The sequence below is a fragment of the Musca vetustissima genome, unplaced genomic scaffold, assembly GCF_032173495.1.
Source record: "Musca vetustissima isolate MV318-11 ecotype Yass unplaced genomic scaffold, APGP_CSIRO_Mvet_v1 utg64535, whole genome shotgun sequence".
In the NCBI taxonomy this organism is placed as follows: Eukaryota; Metazoa; Arthropoda; class Insecta; order Diptera; family Muscidae; genus Musca; species Musca vetustissima.
Window position 1 is genome coordinate 3,711 of NW_026883203.1, and position 15,852 is coordinate 19,562.

Here is a 15,852-nt window from a genome sequence, read left to right on the forward strand (position 1 = left end):
TTGTAAGTAGTTGTTGGGGTTTTTCTGTGTTTGTATTTTCCACAAAAATAAAAGTTGCGTATCTGTGTAAGAACCGGTTAAGGTCAGCGACGCAGTAAAATTGGTGAAAGGGAGATTGTGGAGAGCGGGAACAAAAGTTAACATGTTTATGTCCTTGTCTTAAAGTTTATTATGAATTTAAGTCAACAAAATGCAAAAACAAAGATGTGTTTTGAGCATAAAAAATTATTTTTGATTTTTGTGTTCGCAAAATTTGTATAACAAATTTCGAGGAATAAAAAAAGGTTTTTTTTTTGAATCTGATATTCAGATAACATTCGGAAAATTAAGACTATGTCAAAAAAGGGACCTACTTTAAATTTAAGAATTTTACCACCAACACTTCACTTCAAACCAGTACCGGTCTTTCTAAGCAGCCACAGTTAAGGTGCTTTGTTTTCATTGTAAGCTTTGGTTGTTAGTCGGGTTGTCAATTATGTTATAGTTGTTCATAGCTATTTTGTAGCTGCTGACAAAATCAAGAAGCTTTAGTTTTGCTTGCTAATTTTTTTTCTAATGTGTTGCTATTTATTGGAGTTGTTTGTGCTACATATTTTGAAAATGAATTTAGCTAGCAATGCGGTAATTTTCGCTGTTTCCGAATTTTTGACGTTAGCATTTTATACCCGGAATTTTCTGTATATATGTCAGCCTCCAAAAACGCGCCATTACGGTCAAATGGATTAAGCCAGTAAGGAAAGTAGTAAAGTCGGACCGGGCCCACTATATGATACCACTTTGACTATATTCAAGAGATGCATCCTAACAGGCTTTGCATTTTTTAACGTCTATTGACATGAAATTTGACCAAATGAAATATGTTCTCTGAGTCTATATGTGAACCGACATAACACTGCGATCAATATCTTCTAAAAGAATTGAGATAGATCACCAAAATGTTGCATAAAGTTGTATTTTGTCTGCAGACCGGTCGAAGATATCAGTCAACGGTTAGGCATAGCCCCCATATAAGGGTACCCCCAATTCAAGCGAATTTGCTGAAATTTGGTACAATGGGTTTCTATTGGATCCAAAATGTCTCCACTAAAAATAAAATACCACTGGTAAATCAATACCAATGCTTGTTAAGGATTGTAACTTTGCACATATATATTTGAAGATTTAAAAGAGAAGAAAAATAATTTACAAAAAATGTTTGTTATTGCTTTGTTGTTGTTTTTTGTAATTAAAGAAAAATCTTTATTTTTGATGGCGGGCATGATAACTCCTCACTGCAACATCGGAATCCGAAAATTCCAACGGTGTTAGAAAGAGTACATGTCTGGCTCTCGTATGAACTAAGTTTATTGACTCCGCTCTACAATTAACAAAATGGCGGACCTTTGGAACAATATTTTTGGAAAATCTCCGATTTTTTACCAAAAACCAAGTTAAACAAGTGAAAAAGCGTTAAGTTCGGCCGGGCCGAAATTTGGATACCCTCCACCATAGTTATACTGACAGATACATGCAATGAAAATATAGGGAACATACCAAAAAGTGGGTATATACCTAAAGGGGGACCAATATTGATTACATAGTGTAGGAACTAGTGAATATTTGGGGATATCATTATATGAGGGATGTGCCTACGTAATGACCGGTATATGCCAATATTGAACCCAATATTTTAATTGTTTATCTCAATTCTTTCCTTCAGGAGGTATCACTATATTGAGGATATGCCTAAATGTCTGCCGATATATTTCATTATCATAATGTTTGAGTTTTTTTATCACAATATGTTTAGAAGACGGAATGCTTACAACAGATGGCTAAATAGTCTTTGTAGGGTAAAAATTGACTATTCACCGTAACGACTACCCGACCGCAACACACGGAACAAATCAGATAACTATTTTAATATGAAAAAGGGAGTTATATGGGGACTACCACAAAAAAAGCGGTGAATATTAATAATTTTTGGTGGGGAGATTTGTTACCATATACGACTACAAAATACCAAATTTCAGCGAATTCCGTTGAAAAACGCGCTCAAGAATCCTAAACTGTAGTACAAAATGAAAAAATTCGCTGTTGCAGACATAAATTTACTGTGAAAAAATTTCATATGCGTACGTCCCTGATGGGAGCTATGCCTAAACGTGGACCGATATAGCCCATATTCGAACTTGACCTGTCTGCAGACAAAAGACGACTCTATGCAAAATGTTGAGGCTCTCTCTCAATTCGTTTAGACGCTAGAGTGATTACAATAGACAGACGGACATGCTTAGATAGTCATAGAATTTTAATATATATACTTTATAGGGTCGGAAATGATTATTTCGATGCGTTACAAACGGAAAAACAAAACTAATATACCCTCCATACTATGGTGGAGGGTATAAAAATACGGAAGGTCTTCACCGATTGGCTTTATCCTAGTTCATACGATAGCTATACACTTACAGAGAAACGTGTACAAATTTGGAATCGATTGGATTATTAGTTTTTGAGTTATCGTGCCCGCCATTCGCAAAAGAGAAAAACGCATTTAAAGTTTGAGAAGCCCTTTAGCAGTCACTTGATGCTGACACAATAAATCGGCTATATTTTCAAGAGTTCTTGAGATTTTCACTTGAAATTTTGTAGAGACATTCTTGAATTAGTGTATAATCGAATTAAATCAAAATGATTCGTTTTGCTACAACACAGAGCGCTGTTCAAAATTTATTTCGGGCTACCCTACAAAGGACCGATATGTTCCATTTTCGATATCAAATCTCCTAGGAGTAGTAGCAACATATGTGCAATATTTTAAAGTTCTGCCTTTAATATGGCCAACTATATCATTATTTAATCAATCGTACATGGCTGATTATGAATAAATAGGATCTGAGGTGATCAATTTTAATTTAACTTACCCTCACTCCACCTTGTGTGTATAATGAGTTTTTTTTAACCGATCTCATTATTAGCTTTAAGCAAATTTGTCTACTTTAAAACTTTTAGCTCTTTTGCTTGTCACTTTTTAGTTTTCTTTTAGCACTTTCTATCATATTTTAGAACAAAATCTAGCATTTTTTATCAACAAAATTTTGGCAACACTGGATGTAACACTCGCTTCCGTTCCCCTACAAAGCTGAAATGTGTTATGTGTACGTACGAAGAAGCATATCTATATCAAGTATCTCAAGGTGCCAAAGGAATTGTGAGCTTTTGTGCTTCATAGATAAAATTATCCAGAACAAAATGCGAGCGATGTATGTATGTACAAATATGTTTTAACAAGCTACATGGAAAGCTCATTCATTGGGAAATTCTCAAGAGAAAGGTTTTTCAACAAAATACCAATAAATATCATATCAACAATGCAGCTAGTAAGCATAGTATCTATATGCGGTTATATCGAATTATGTGTAAATGATAAACAATATTGATTTTTTATATCCTTCACACACTGTGGTACAGGGTATAATGTCTTTGTGCATATGTTTGTAACAGGCAAAAATAATCGAGATAGACCCATGGTTGCTTTTGAGAATATGCATAGAATCACTTTTTGAGTCCGTCCATGTATTTTTGTGAACAAAGTACAGGTCGCATTTATGATCCGATTTGGATGAAATTTGGATCATGTCACTTATTTAGCCCCAGGACGAACCCTATTGAAATTGGAAAATCGGTTCAGATTTAGATATAGCTCCCATATATAGTTTCGTCCGATTTAATGTAAATGGGGTACCAAAGTCCCTATATATCCTTCAATTTGCACGAAATTTGTAATAGCCTACTGAATTAGGTCTAGAATGATGTGTGCTAAGTTTCGTGAAAATCGGTTTAGATATAGTTCCCATATATAGTTTCGCCCGACTTTAGGTAAATGGTGCACAAAAATCCCTGAAAATCATTTGATTTGCACGAAATTTGGTATAGTCTGCTGAATTAGGTCTAGAACGATGTGTGCTAAGTTTCGAGAAAATCGGCTCAGATTTAAATGTAGCTCCCATATATATTTTCGTCCGATTTTATGTAAATGCTGTACCAAAGTCCCTATATATCTTTCAATTTGCACGAAATTTGACATAGGGTACTGAATTGAGTGTAGAATGTGTGTTAAATTTCGTAAAAATCGGTTCAGATTTAGATATAGCTCTCATATATATTTCGTCCGATTTAATGGAAATGGTGCACCAAAGTCCCTATATATTCTTCGATTTGCACGAAATTTGGAATATCGTACTGAATTAATTCTAAAATGATGTGTGCTTAGATTCGTGAAAGTTGGTAGGTATTATATATATGTAGGTATTACATATAGCTCCCGTATATATTTACGTCCGATTTTATGTAAATGGTGCACCAAATTCCCTTTATATTCTTCGATTTGCACGAAATTTGGCATAGAGTATTGAATTGAGTATTGAAAGATGCGTTGTAAGTTTCGTTTCAGATTATAGCTCCCACACATACATATATATTCGTCCGATTTTACATTTATTTCGAACGGGTATCTGATAAAGATTAAATTTTTAACAGTGCGGCGAACAGAATAGCAGATATGCTAAATTTAATTTCATTCGTGACGATTTACACGAATGAAATTAAATTTAGCATAGGTTGGAGAAAGGCATGAATATGTTCCTTAGAGAGAACATTGACATGCAATTGTAAGGATATATATGTACAATATACCCAAAGTTGTGAAGGGTATCATATAGTCGGCCCAGCTCGACTTTACTACTTTCCTTATTGGTTTTTTTATATATTTAATATATAGATTTATCACCCAAACAGGTTCCTTAAGCTCAGATCTTGCAAGTTCAAATTTTAAAAGGGGCCGACCACATGGTACCCATCACCACTTTGGGAATATACAAGAAATGCCCTAACATTCTTACTGTAGCCTACAATAATATATTTAAGGGAGCATAACAACAATATCCTGTCGATAGCACGGACCATTGACATGAAAACGAATTAAGTTAATTATTTGAATTATTTTATCAATTCGTGCATATGTCATTCTCCTAACTATTTTAAAATGCATGTCAAATTCGTATAGAATTCGAGTTTATGCAAATTTTATTCATTATAGCTCAATGTGGTATTTTGCGCTGAGAAGCGAATCTTTTATGGTGCCCCTTTTAGAATTAGTCGACGAAGCTGTGAAGGGATTAGGTGCACAATTTCATGAAATCGGATAAGCTAAGTTTTTATACCCTTCACCACACTGTGGTACAGGGTATTATGTCTTTGTGCATATGTTTGTAACAGGCAAAAATAATCGAGGTAGACCCATGGTTCCTTTTGAGAATATGCATAGAATCACTTTCTGAGTCGATTTATGCATGTCCGTCCGTCCGTCCGTCTGTCCGTCTGTAGATGTAAAATTGTAAACAAAGTACAGGTCGCATTTATGATCCGAATTGGATGAAATTTGGCACAGCTCATTTGTTTGGCCCAAGGACGAACCCTATTGAAATTGGGAAAAATCGGTTCAGATTTAGATATAGCTCCCATATATATTTTCGTCCGATTTAATGTAAACGGTCCCTATATATCTTTCGATTTGCACGAAAATTGGCACAGCGTAATGAATTAGGTCTAGAATGATGTGTGTAAAATTTCATAAAAATCGGTTCAGATTTAGATATAGCTCCCATATATATTTTCGTCCGATTTAAGGTAAATTGTGTACCAAAGTCCCTATATATCATTCGATTTGCACGAAATTTGGCACAGCGCAATGAATAAGGTCTAGACTGATGTATGCCAAGTTTCGTGAAAATCGGTTCAGATTTAGATATAGCTCCCATATATATCTTCATTCGATTTAAGGTAAATGGTGTACCAAAGTCCCTATATACCTTTCGATTTGCACGAAAATTGGCACAGCGTAATGAATTAGGTCTAGAATGATGTGTGTAAAATTTCATAAAAATCGGTTCAGATTTAGATATAGCTCCCATATATATCTTCGTCCTATTTAAGGTAAATTGTGTACCAAAGTCCCTATATATCTTTCGATTTGCACGAAATTTGGCATAGCGTAATGATTAAGGTCTAGAATGATGTGTGCCAAGTTTCGTGAAAATCAGTTCAGATTTAGATATAGCTCCCATATATATCTTCGTCCGATTTAAGGTAAATTGTGTACAAAAGTCCCTATAGATCTTTCGATTTGCACGAAATTTGGCACAGCATAATGAATGAGGTCTAGAATGATGTATGCTAAGTTTCGTGAAAATCGGTTCAGATTCAGATATATCTTCCATATATATTTTCGTCCGATTTAAGGTAAATTGTGTACAAAAGTCCCTATATATCTTTCGATTTGCACGAAATTTGGCATAGCGTACTAAATTAAGTTTAGAATGATGTGTGCAAAGTTTCGTGGCAATCAGTACAAATTTAGATTTAGCTCCCATATATAGCTTCGCCCGATTTTAGGTAAATAGTCCACTAAAGTCCCTGGAAATCTTTTGGTATAGCGTACTGAATTAAGTCTAGAATGATGTGTGCAAAGTTTCGTGACAATCGGTCCAGATTTAGATATAGCTCGCATATATATTTTCATCCGATTTAAGGTAATTGGTGTACCAAAGACCCTATATATCTTTCGATTTGCACGAAATTGGGCATAGCGTACTGACATTTGAGTCTGTAATAATTTGTGCTAAGTTTCATGAAAATCGGTTCAGATTTAGATATAGCTCCCATATATTTTCGCCCGATTGTAGGTAATTGGTGCACCAAAGTCCCTGGAAATCTTTTCATTTGCACGAATTTTGGAATAGCGTACTGAATTAAAGCGTACTGATGTTGTAAAGTTTCGTGAACATCGGTTCAGATTTAGATATAGCTCCCATATATATTTTCGTCCGATTTTATGTAATTGGTGCACCAAAGTCCCTATATATTTTTCGATTTGCACGAATTTTGGTATAGGGTACGTTGGTCAGCTAAGTACTTCGCGTTGTTACAAGAGGCAATCAATGTCATACATTCCTTACTAATAAATAGTTCTTATTTATAAAAACAAAATACAAATGGTATCCCAAATAAACCGCCAACACTACTGAAGTACTGAATTAAGTCTAAAATGATGTTGCTAAGCTGGAGACATATGTAGAATATACCCAAAGTGGTGAAGGGTATCATATAGTCGGCCCAGCCCGACTTTACTACTTTCCTTACTGGTTTTTTTTTTTTAATTTAATACAAAACTGTCAACAAATGTTTAACAAACAATTATTATTATGGCGCATGTCCAAATTATAAAGTTAGCAGACATTGTATTGTATAAAAAAATAAAATAAAAAGTAAAATAAAATAAAAATAATTATTTTTAAACATTTAATCAGTTTACAACCTGTTGTATTTACCAAGTCCACTCCTTCTGGTATCTCCCACACAAATGGTTAACATCCTCTGCAAACCATAGGATGAGTGTATATATCTGTCGGCAGCACCGACTGACACTTTTTACTTGTTAATGGCGAAGTTTGCTACCCAAGAAGAAACTAAAGTACACAATTACAGCCAATTCGGTTCAAAAATACGCTCAAATCCCCCAAAATACTGAAAATTGGGGGTACCGTTATATGAAAAACACTTTGAAGGGTTTTAAAATAGGCAGTACTGCCCATATATACTTCAACATATTAAACTATAAGAAATACATAAAAAACCGTATTCAAAACTCACTCACTTCACATTTCTTTTGTATATAATAATATATATCTAAATCTCAACAGATTTTCACGAAACTTGGCACACATCATTCTGGACTAAATTCAGTACGCTATTAATATTAGAACTTTGGTACATTATTTGCATTAAATCGGACGAATCTATATATATATATCCGAACCGATTTTCAGGAAACTCATCACACATTTTTCCAGACTCAATGCAGTATTCTATGGCAAATTTCGTGGAAATCGAAAGATATATGGGGACTTTGGTGCACCTTTTACATTTAATCAGACGAAAACCAGTAAGGAAAGTAGTAAAGTCGGGCTGGGCCGACTATATGATACCCTTCACCACTTTGGGAATATTCAACAAATGTATCCGAAAAGACGTCGCTGTACTGTTTAAAATTTAATCTCAATCAGACGCCCATTGATAATTTGGTGTACAATCAGCATAAATAAGTCGAAATTATATAAAGAAGTTAAGTTATATCTATATCTGAACCGATTTCAAGCAAACCTGCTAGAGATTAATTTATATTAACTTCAGTACGTTGTGTCAATCGGCCTAGCTATGGATCTTTAGTGCACAATTTACTTAAAACCATCACATCATTCTAGACTTAATTTAGTACGCTATGCCAAAATTCTTGCCAATCAAAAGATTTGCAGGGACACAAGTCATTATAGACCTAATTCAATACGCTATGCCAAAATTCGTGCAAATCAAACTATTTTCAGGGACTTTGGTGCACCATTTACCTAAAACCGGCCGCAACTATATATGAGAGCTATATCTAAATCTGAACCGATTTTTCCCAATTTCAATAAGGTTCGTCCTTGGGCCGAATAAGAGAGCTGTGCCAAATTTCATCCAAATCGGATCATAAATGCGACCTGTACTTTGTTTACAATTTAACATCAGCAGACGGACAGACGGGCAGACGGACGGACATGCATAATTCGACTCAGAAAGTGATTCTATGCATATTCTCAAAAGGAACTATGGGTCTATCTCGATTCCTTTTGCCTGTTACAAACATATGCACAAAGACATAATACCCTGTACCACAGTGTGGTGAAGGGTATAAATATATGGAAGCTATATCTAAATTGGAACCGATTTTCCGAAACCGAAACTTGGATCACATCAGTTTAGACCTTATTCATTATGCTGTGCCAAATTTCGTGCAAATCGGAACCATGGGTCTATCTCGATTATTTTTGCCTGTTACAAACATATACACAAAGACATACAGTAGTTTTCGCTTATAGTCCACAACTATAGTTGCACAATTTTGGTGGACTATAAGTGAATTGTGGACTATATCCGAATTTCGTTTTAAGCCCTTTAATGGAATATAACTGAATCCTGATATGATGTACTTTTTTAAATAAAAATAAAGTTTATGAAAAACAAATTCATATATTTATTTAAATTAAATCAATAGTTTAAACAATAACATATTGTTTGTTTTAATTCAAATGCTTTGAAAGTATATTGTAATGAAAAACATAAAGTATGAGATTCATTTAAAGCTTTTAGAGGATTAAACCAAATGTGAATTGTTCACAATTTTTGGAATGGAATTTACAACAAACGATTCTATCTTTTCAAAATATGAGATTTGTTCAATTTCGTTATCTGTACAAAATGCTCTTATTACTTCAAACTAATCCACAACTTTTTTTAAAAAAATGACTTAAACCGTGGATTCCTCATCATGAATATTATTATGACATTCTTCAACAGATTTGTCCGAAACCAACACATCGTCCAAAATATCTGCAACATTTAATAGAAAATCAGTTCTCCATCACAATGCTGATATTCTGAGGAAAACGGCCTTCATTTCATTCATCCATATATTTTAGACTACACGAATTTGAACCTTTTTTAATTTTAGAAATAGTTTTTATTATTTTATAAACTGTTGATTTATCTAATTTGTATTTTAACCTACTTTATGAGGATTTATTTGGCATATATGCAAAGGAATTGACAATTGAAACCCACTGGTTTAATACAATCCGGTTTAATGTAAACATACTATAAATGCCATGCCAGTTTGAAATACATTTAAAAGCAGGGTGGACTATACAAACAATTTTTTCTATGCAATGTTAGTTTTGCATGCATAGAAAATGTGGCCTTTAAACGAAAATGGACTATAGGCGAAGTGGACTATAGAACAAATAATTTGTATGAATGAGGAAAAAAATTGTCAGTAAATAGTACTGTTTTCGCTTATATCCGTTTTTGGCCTTTAAGCGTAATGAACTATAAACGAGTAATGGTATAAAAACACACAACCAAAGTTCAATAACCAATCAATTCACACATTATATATCAATTAATGTTATTTTTATTTAATTAATTCACATTATAATTTTTTATTTCACATTATTTACAGATAAAAAGAACATTAAACAATTTGGTCAGAACTTAAAAAGCGAATAAATGATAGTATTAGTTTGTACAGGAAATTATTTTTTACTGGAAATTATTTTACATTCGAAAAACATATTTTGCAAATTTAAAATTACTTCACTTAAAAAGGGCGTGAAGTCACATATCACAGTGATTTTATCATCACTCAATGTATGCTCTCAGGCTTATCATACCCCGAAGAAATTCTTCACTCTTGTTTTATCACCACGTGTCGGAGGCGTACTTTGTACATATTTTGTTGATTCTTTGTGGGTGATACACAAACAAAAACAAACAACATTTTACACGATTAAAAGTCAATATTTATATTGCAAAATAATACCAGAATAAGAGCTGGATTTAATGTTCGAAATCTCGTATTAAATTTATGCATGCATTTCAAAATAAAATTGATTTTATTCCCTCTTCTATTTAGATTAACATACGTAAGGGTACAAATTGTATAAATCAATCGTCACGATATTTTGCATGTAAATCCGATTCTGTCCAAATAAGACCCATCTTGTTATTGTGGATGAAATGAGTCAATGTTGTATGTTATCAGGTCGCTCTAGTGGATATAATAATGTCACGAGAATCACGATATTTTACATGGGGAGGGGTATCTGGCCAAGGGTGTTGATCGCTCAATATTTAGCGGTTCAAATGGACTCAGACTTTTGAAATATAAATATATTTATTTGCCGAAGATATTGACAGACCAAAGATATTGACAATATATGCAAGAGAAGTGGTTGTCATTTAGATTATATTGATTTATTTAGAGTCATATAGAGCTGTGAGAATTCTATTTAAATCTTTACATTGTTCTTCGTATGGCTTCTTTTGAGAATATGCATAGAATCACTTTATAATTCGATGTCTGCATGTCCGTCCGTCTGTCTGTCAATGTTAATTTGTAAACAGAGTACAAGTCGCATTTATGATTCGAATTAGATGAAATTCATTTATTTGGCCCAAGGACGAGCCCTATTGAAATTGGGAAAAATCAGTGCAGTGAAAATCGGTTCAGATTTGGATATAACTCCCACATACATTTTTGTCCGATTTAAGGTAAATGGTGCACCAAAGACCCTATATATCTATCGATTTACATGTAGTTTGGCACAGCGTACTGAATTAAGCCTAGAATGATGTGTGCTGAGTTTCGTGAAGATCGGTTCAGATTTAGATATAGCTCCCATATATATTTTCGACCAATTTAAGATAAATGGTGCATCAAAATCTCTATATATCTTTTGATTTACACAAAAGCATATGTCTAGAATGATATGTGTTAAGTATCGAGAAAATCCGCTCAGGTTCAGATAAAGCTCCCATATATATTTTCGTCGGATTTAATGTAAATGGTGCACCATAGACACAAAAATGGCCCGATTGGGACAAAATTTTACACAACGTACTAAAGTTACTATAACCTACCGTGTGTCAAGTTTTGTTGGAATCGTTTCTGATTTGGATATAGCTTCCATACGAAGTTTCGCCCGAATTTAAGTAAATAGTGCACCCAAAGTTACGCCGATTGTCACAAAATTTTGCACAAAGTACCGAAGTTAGAGTAGTCTAAAGTGTGCCAAGTTTTTTTAATCGGTTCAGATTTGCATGTAGCTCTCAGACCATATTTCCGTCCGACTTCGTGTTAATTGCGTCCCAAATATTCAACGGGTGTACGATAGACAGTTTCTTTAAATCGATTTATATAATTTTGTCCTATTATAACAAACGAATGACATGTTTATGGATTGATCCAAGTCCTTTCACATTTAGATAAAGGACACTTATTTTATATTATCCAATTTCTTGTTACATCATTAGGTCCAGATTTACGTACATACATAATCGTGCTATGTTTCATACTAATGGTACACAAAAGAATCCATGTCTCCCCGATTAACATAAAAATTTTAATATATTTCAGTTTTTTTTCATATATTTCTATGTAGATCACACATTTACTTTGCCCCGATTCCATTTCAAAGGTCCTCTAAAGATGATATACTTGTTCTATCTGCAGGATATTGTACATATGGGCATTTCCCGCCATATTTAAGATAGAGCTCTAAACATTGCTAGTGCTCCTAGCAATATAACGGTATCTCACAATATTCCAGATTTTGGGCAAGTTTTTCAACCGAATTGACTGTAAATTCGTATTTTGGGTTCTCATTGTATATCACATCCTTGTACAAAAAATGATTAATATGGACCAAGTTTCAGGGTAGCCCCATATAACGGCACCCCCAATATTCATTATTTAGGCGATTTTCGATACGTATTTCAATTAGCTATAAACTGATACTTTGGATTCTCATTTACAGCACATCTCCATATTAAATAGTATTAACATTGACCCAAGCGTCCGTTATATGGTGTCTACATATAACGGTAACCCCAAATTATTCGGTATTTCATTCATTTCACATATTTTGAATATCGTCCTCATGGTGGAGGTTGAAAAATGTCCGACCGGCCGACTTAACATCGTTTTAACTTGTTATTTATTTATTTTTGGCGAGTATAAATACGTTATAAATTTTAAAATAATTGCAACACCCAATTTAATACCACGATATTTACATACCTAATGGCTGGTAATGCAGCATTTGAATAAATTATATTACGACCACAAAATCTGCACCTAGTTAATAATTTTGTTTGTGGTAAGTTTCCAGGTAATTTCTGTAAAGAGTCCACATAAACAATGGGACCTTTTTTCCTATCGCAACGTTGATAAATTTGCAAAACATAAAAATTGCCATTATTAATGTGTTTGTTTTTCTTTTGCAACGTAATAGGATTTAATTTATAATGGCAGCAACGTGCGGTTGATAGCCTCTATGAACTTCTAACTTGTAGGTGACAGCTTAGTGTAAACAACAAACGACAGGGATCTTTTTCATTTTTCCTAGACCACACTGACAGATGAACATAATAACAAAGGAACTTAAGAAGTATTAACGCTATTACTCTTATAATACAGTTTGCGAAGTGGAGAGTTAGACCGGACCGAAATGGCGTGTATTGCCAGCATAATGAAAATATGCTAATTTCAAAACTTGTTAAATCTAGTGCAGACTGTACCACCGTGTGGTGAAGGTGATGTAAACAAATATTGTTAAAATTTCACACAAAATTGTTACCGATTTTTTAAGGTATCATTATGTTCTCACATCAAATGAATTTTCAACATTTATTTTAATTTCAACTGTGAGAATCATGAATATTTTATGACTGACATTCTAAATAGAAATAAATCTCAAATTGTAATTTAAAGTCTTGGGTATTGAATAAAATGATATTTTTCAGGAAAGATTCAAAATAACGTGAACAAGTACACCAGCAGGTGAAAATCCGCTCAACAACTGTATGGGTTTATTATTATTAGGACAAAATTTTATATAATTGAATTGAATGGTACTTTTCTTTTAGCAAAACTAAATAATATTAAATTCTTTGTCACATCTTCAAAAATACACACAATTATGTTAAGAGAAAAGAATTGTTGTCATGCTTGCTTGACAAAACCACCTTTCCTAAAGACAATCCCTTTTACTATAATTCCCTTTGACATTCAAAACAAATACAATAAAATCAGCACATTCTTATGCTGTGAATCCTTTTTGTCTTTCCCTTCAACAACCCAATTTGTTTGGGAAAATCCTTTTTCTATGTATTGGCATTCCTTTCCAATTTATATATTAAGCTTGCGTTACTTGTGGGTCATGGGACAATTCCATCTAAATCGATTCTCTAGTGACAGCAAACATATTAAATTAACTAAAAAGGGTTGCACAATCTACTAAATTGAATATATCAATAATTTTAAATTATTTGCTTTTCCAGGAATCATTTGCTTAGACAGGACTATTTTATACTTGGAGAGCATGGTAAATATATTTGGGAAGATATTTTGCATGATTGAGATGAGGGGGAATTTATTTAAGGATTTGGTTGTGGTTTCGTCTAGAATATATATGTCATTCTAACCATCCTTTGAAGGAGTTATACAGCTAATGATCTAATTATTTTTTATTGTATGAGTACAGTATCATGCCAATTTGACAGGACCTCAAAGCTGTGCAAATTTCATATGCAGGGCATATGCGAGAACAAACCATTTTTGAGACTAGGTGGCCATGCGAATAGAAGAATTCTCTAATGATACCCATATCTCCACGTATTTAACATGGCGATCGTACATTATCTGTTCAGGCTCGGCATCAATGATCTATGGTATAAATGTTGTTCTAGGACGATTTTTAAAACGAGATAATTTTCAATATACAGTCGATATGTGGACGTAGCCCCCCATATAAGGACCATTTTAAGTTTTTGGTCCTAGGCGAATTCCATTCGAATGGAATGTAATCTGGCATTATGGGACCTAGATTATTATAAATGTATTCGCAGAACCTTTTGCAATGATCCTTGTTTTGTCATAACCTTCATATGGATGATCTTAGGCTCAAATTTCAACCGAAGAAGTTGTAAATTAAAATTTCGTAATCCTTGTGGTTCGCTTGTGATATTTCTTGTTTTTCGTTGGAATTTTTAATAAAGGTCGATATTTTGGAATATCAAATTATGGATTCTGTGGTTATAATGGTTTTTAACTGGTTTTAGCGGCTCAAACTGGAGAGATAGCTTCATATCCACTGAAGGGTATCGTATGGTCGGCCCGGTCCGACTATACTGCTCCGCTCACTGGTTTTAAACATATTTTGTCAGGATTGTGTGATTAACAAATAAAACATATACATATCTCATTCTTAATAAATAAATTGAAATTAACAATAAAAATGAATGTAGATGGAAATCATGTACTAATTGGATGAATAAATTAGTATATGAATGCACTATTAATTATATTTGGTTTAAATAATTAATTGAAATTTACTAATAGCTTAATGAACAACAATGCAAAACGTAATATTAAAAAAATCCAAAATTCAATGTGTATTTATTAATTTTTATGTAATAATATACACAATTAATACATAACAAATAATTTTAACTCATCGAACAGAAACTCGTGAAAAAATTAAAAATGTTTTTTTGTGTTTCCAATCAATAACAAAATTTTGTTTCATTTATAAACAGTGAGCGGAGCAGTATAGTCGTACTGGGCCGACCATATGATACCCTACACAACATCCACGGAAATCTGACTTTGTGTGGTTCTTTATTCTGAGCTTGGGCAATATTTCGCAAACTCTTGACCGACTAGTGGTCAGTCAATATTAATAATATCCAGTACAGCCCTTTTAATTACTTGTCCAGATTCCCTTCATCATGGGTTGTATTGTGATGTTCGGTTTTCAATTGTGCCCTATAGATCGACAAGAAAAAAAACATAAAAGGGGTCTTCATTCACCACAATCTATAAGTGTGGCCTGTATCGTGTTTACAAATTATTATGGATAGACGAACGGGCGGACACACATGTCTAGATTGACTCAGCTAGTCGATATATGACGAACGGTGTACTTGAAGGTGGGTCTAGGATCAATATATCGAGGCGTTACAAACTCTTGGGGCTGCACAAAGCTATAATACCCTTACAACATAGTTGTGTAGGGTATAATTACACTGTGCGACAAATTTGATTTTTTTTTTGATAATTACCGGGAAATTCCAACAGATTATGAAAGAGGGGCTAAAAAAAGAAGACACGTGTATCGGCGTTTTGAATGTTTACGTCGGAACGTAACCTAAAAG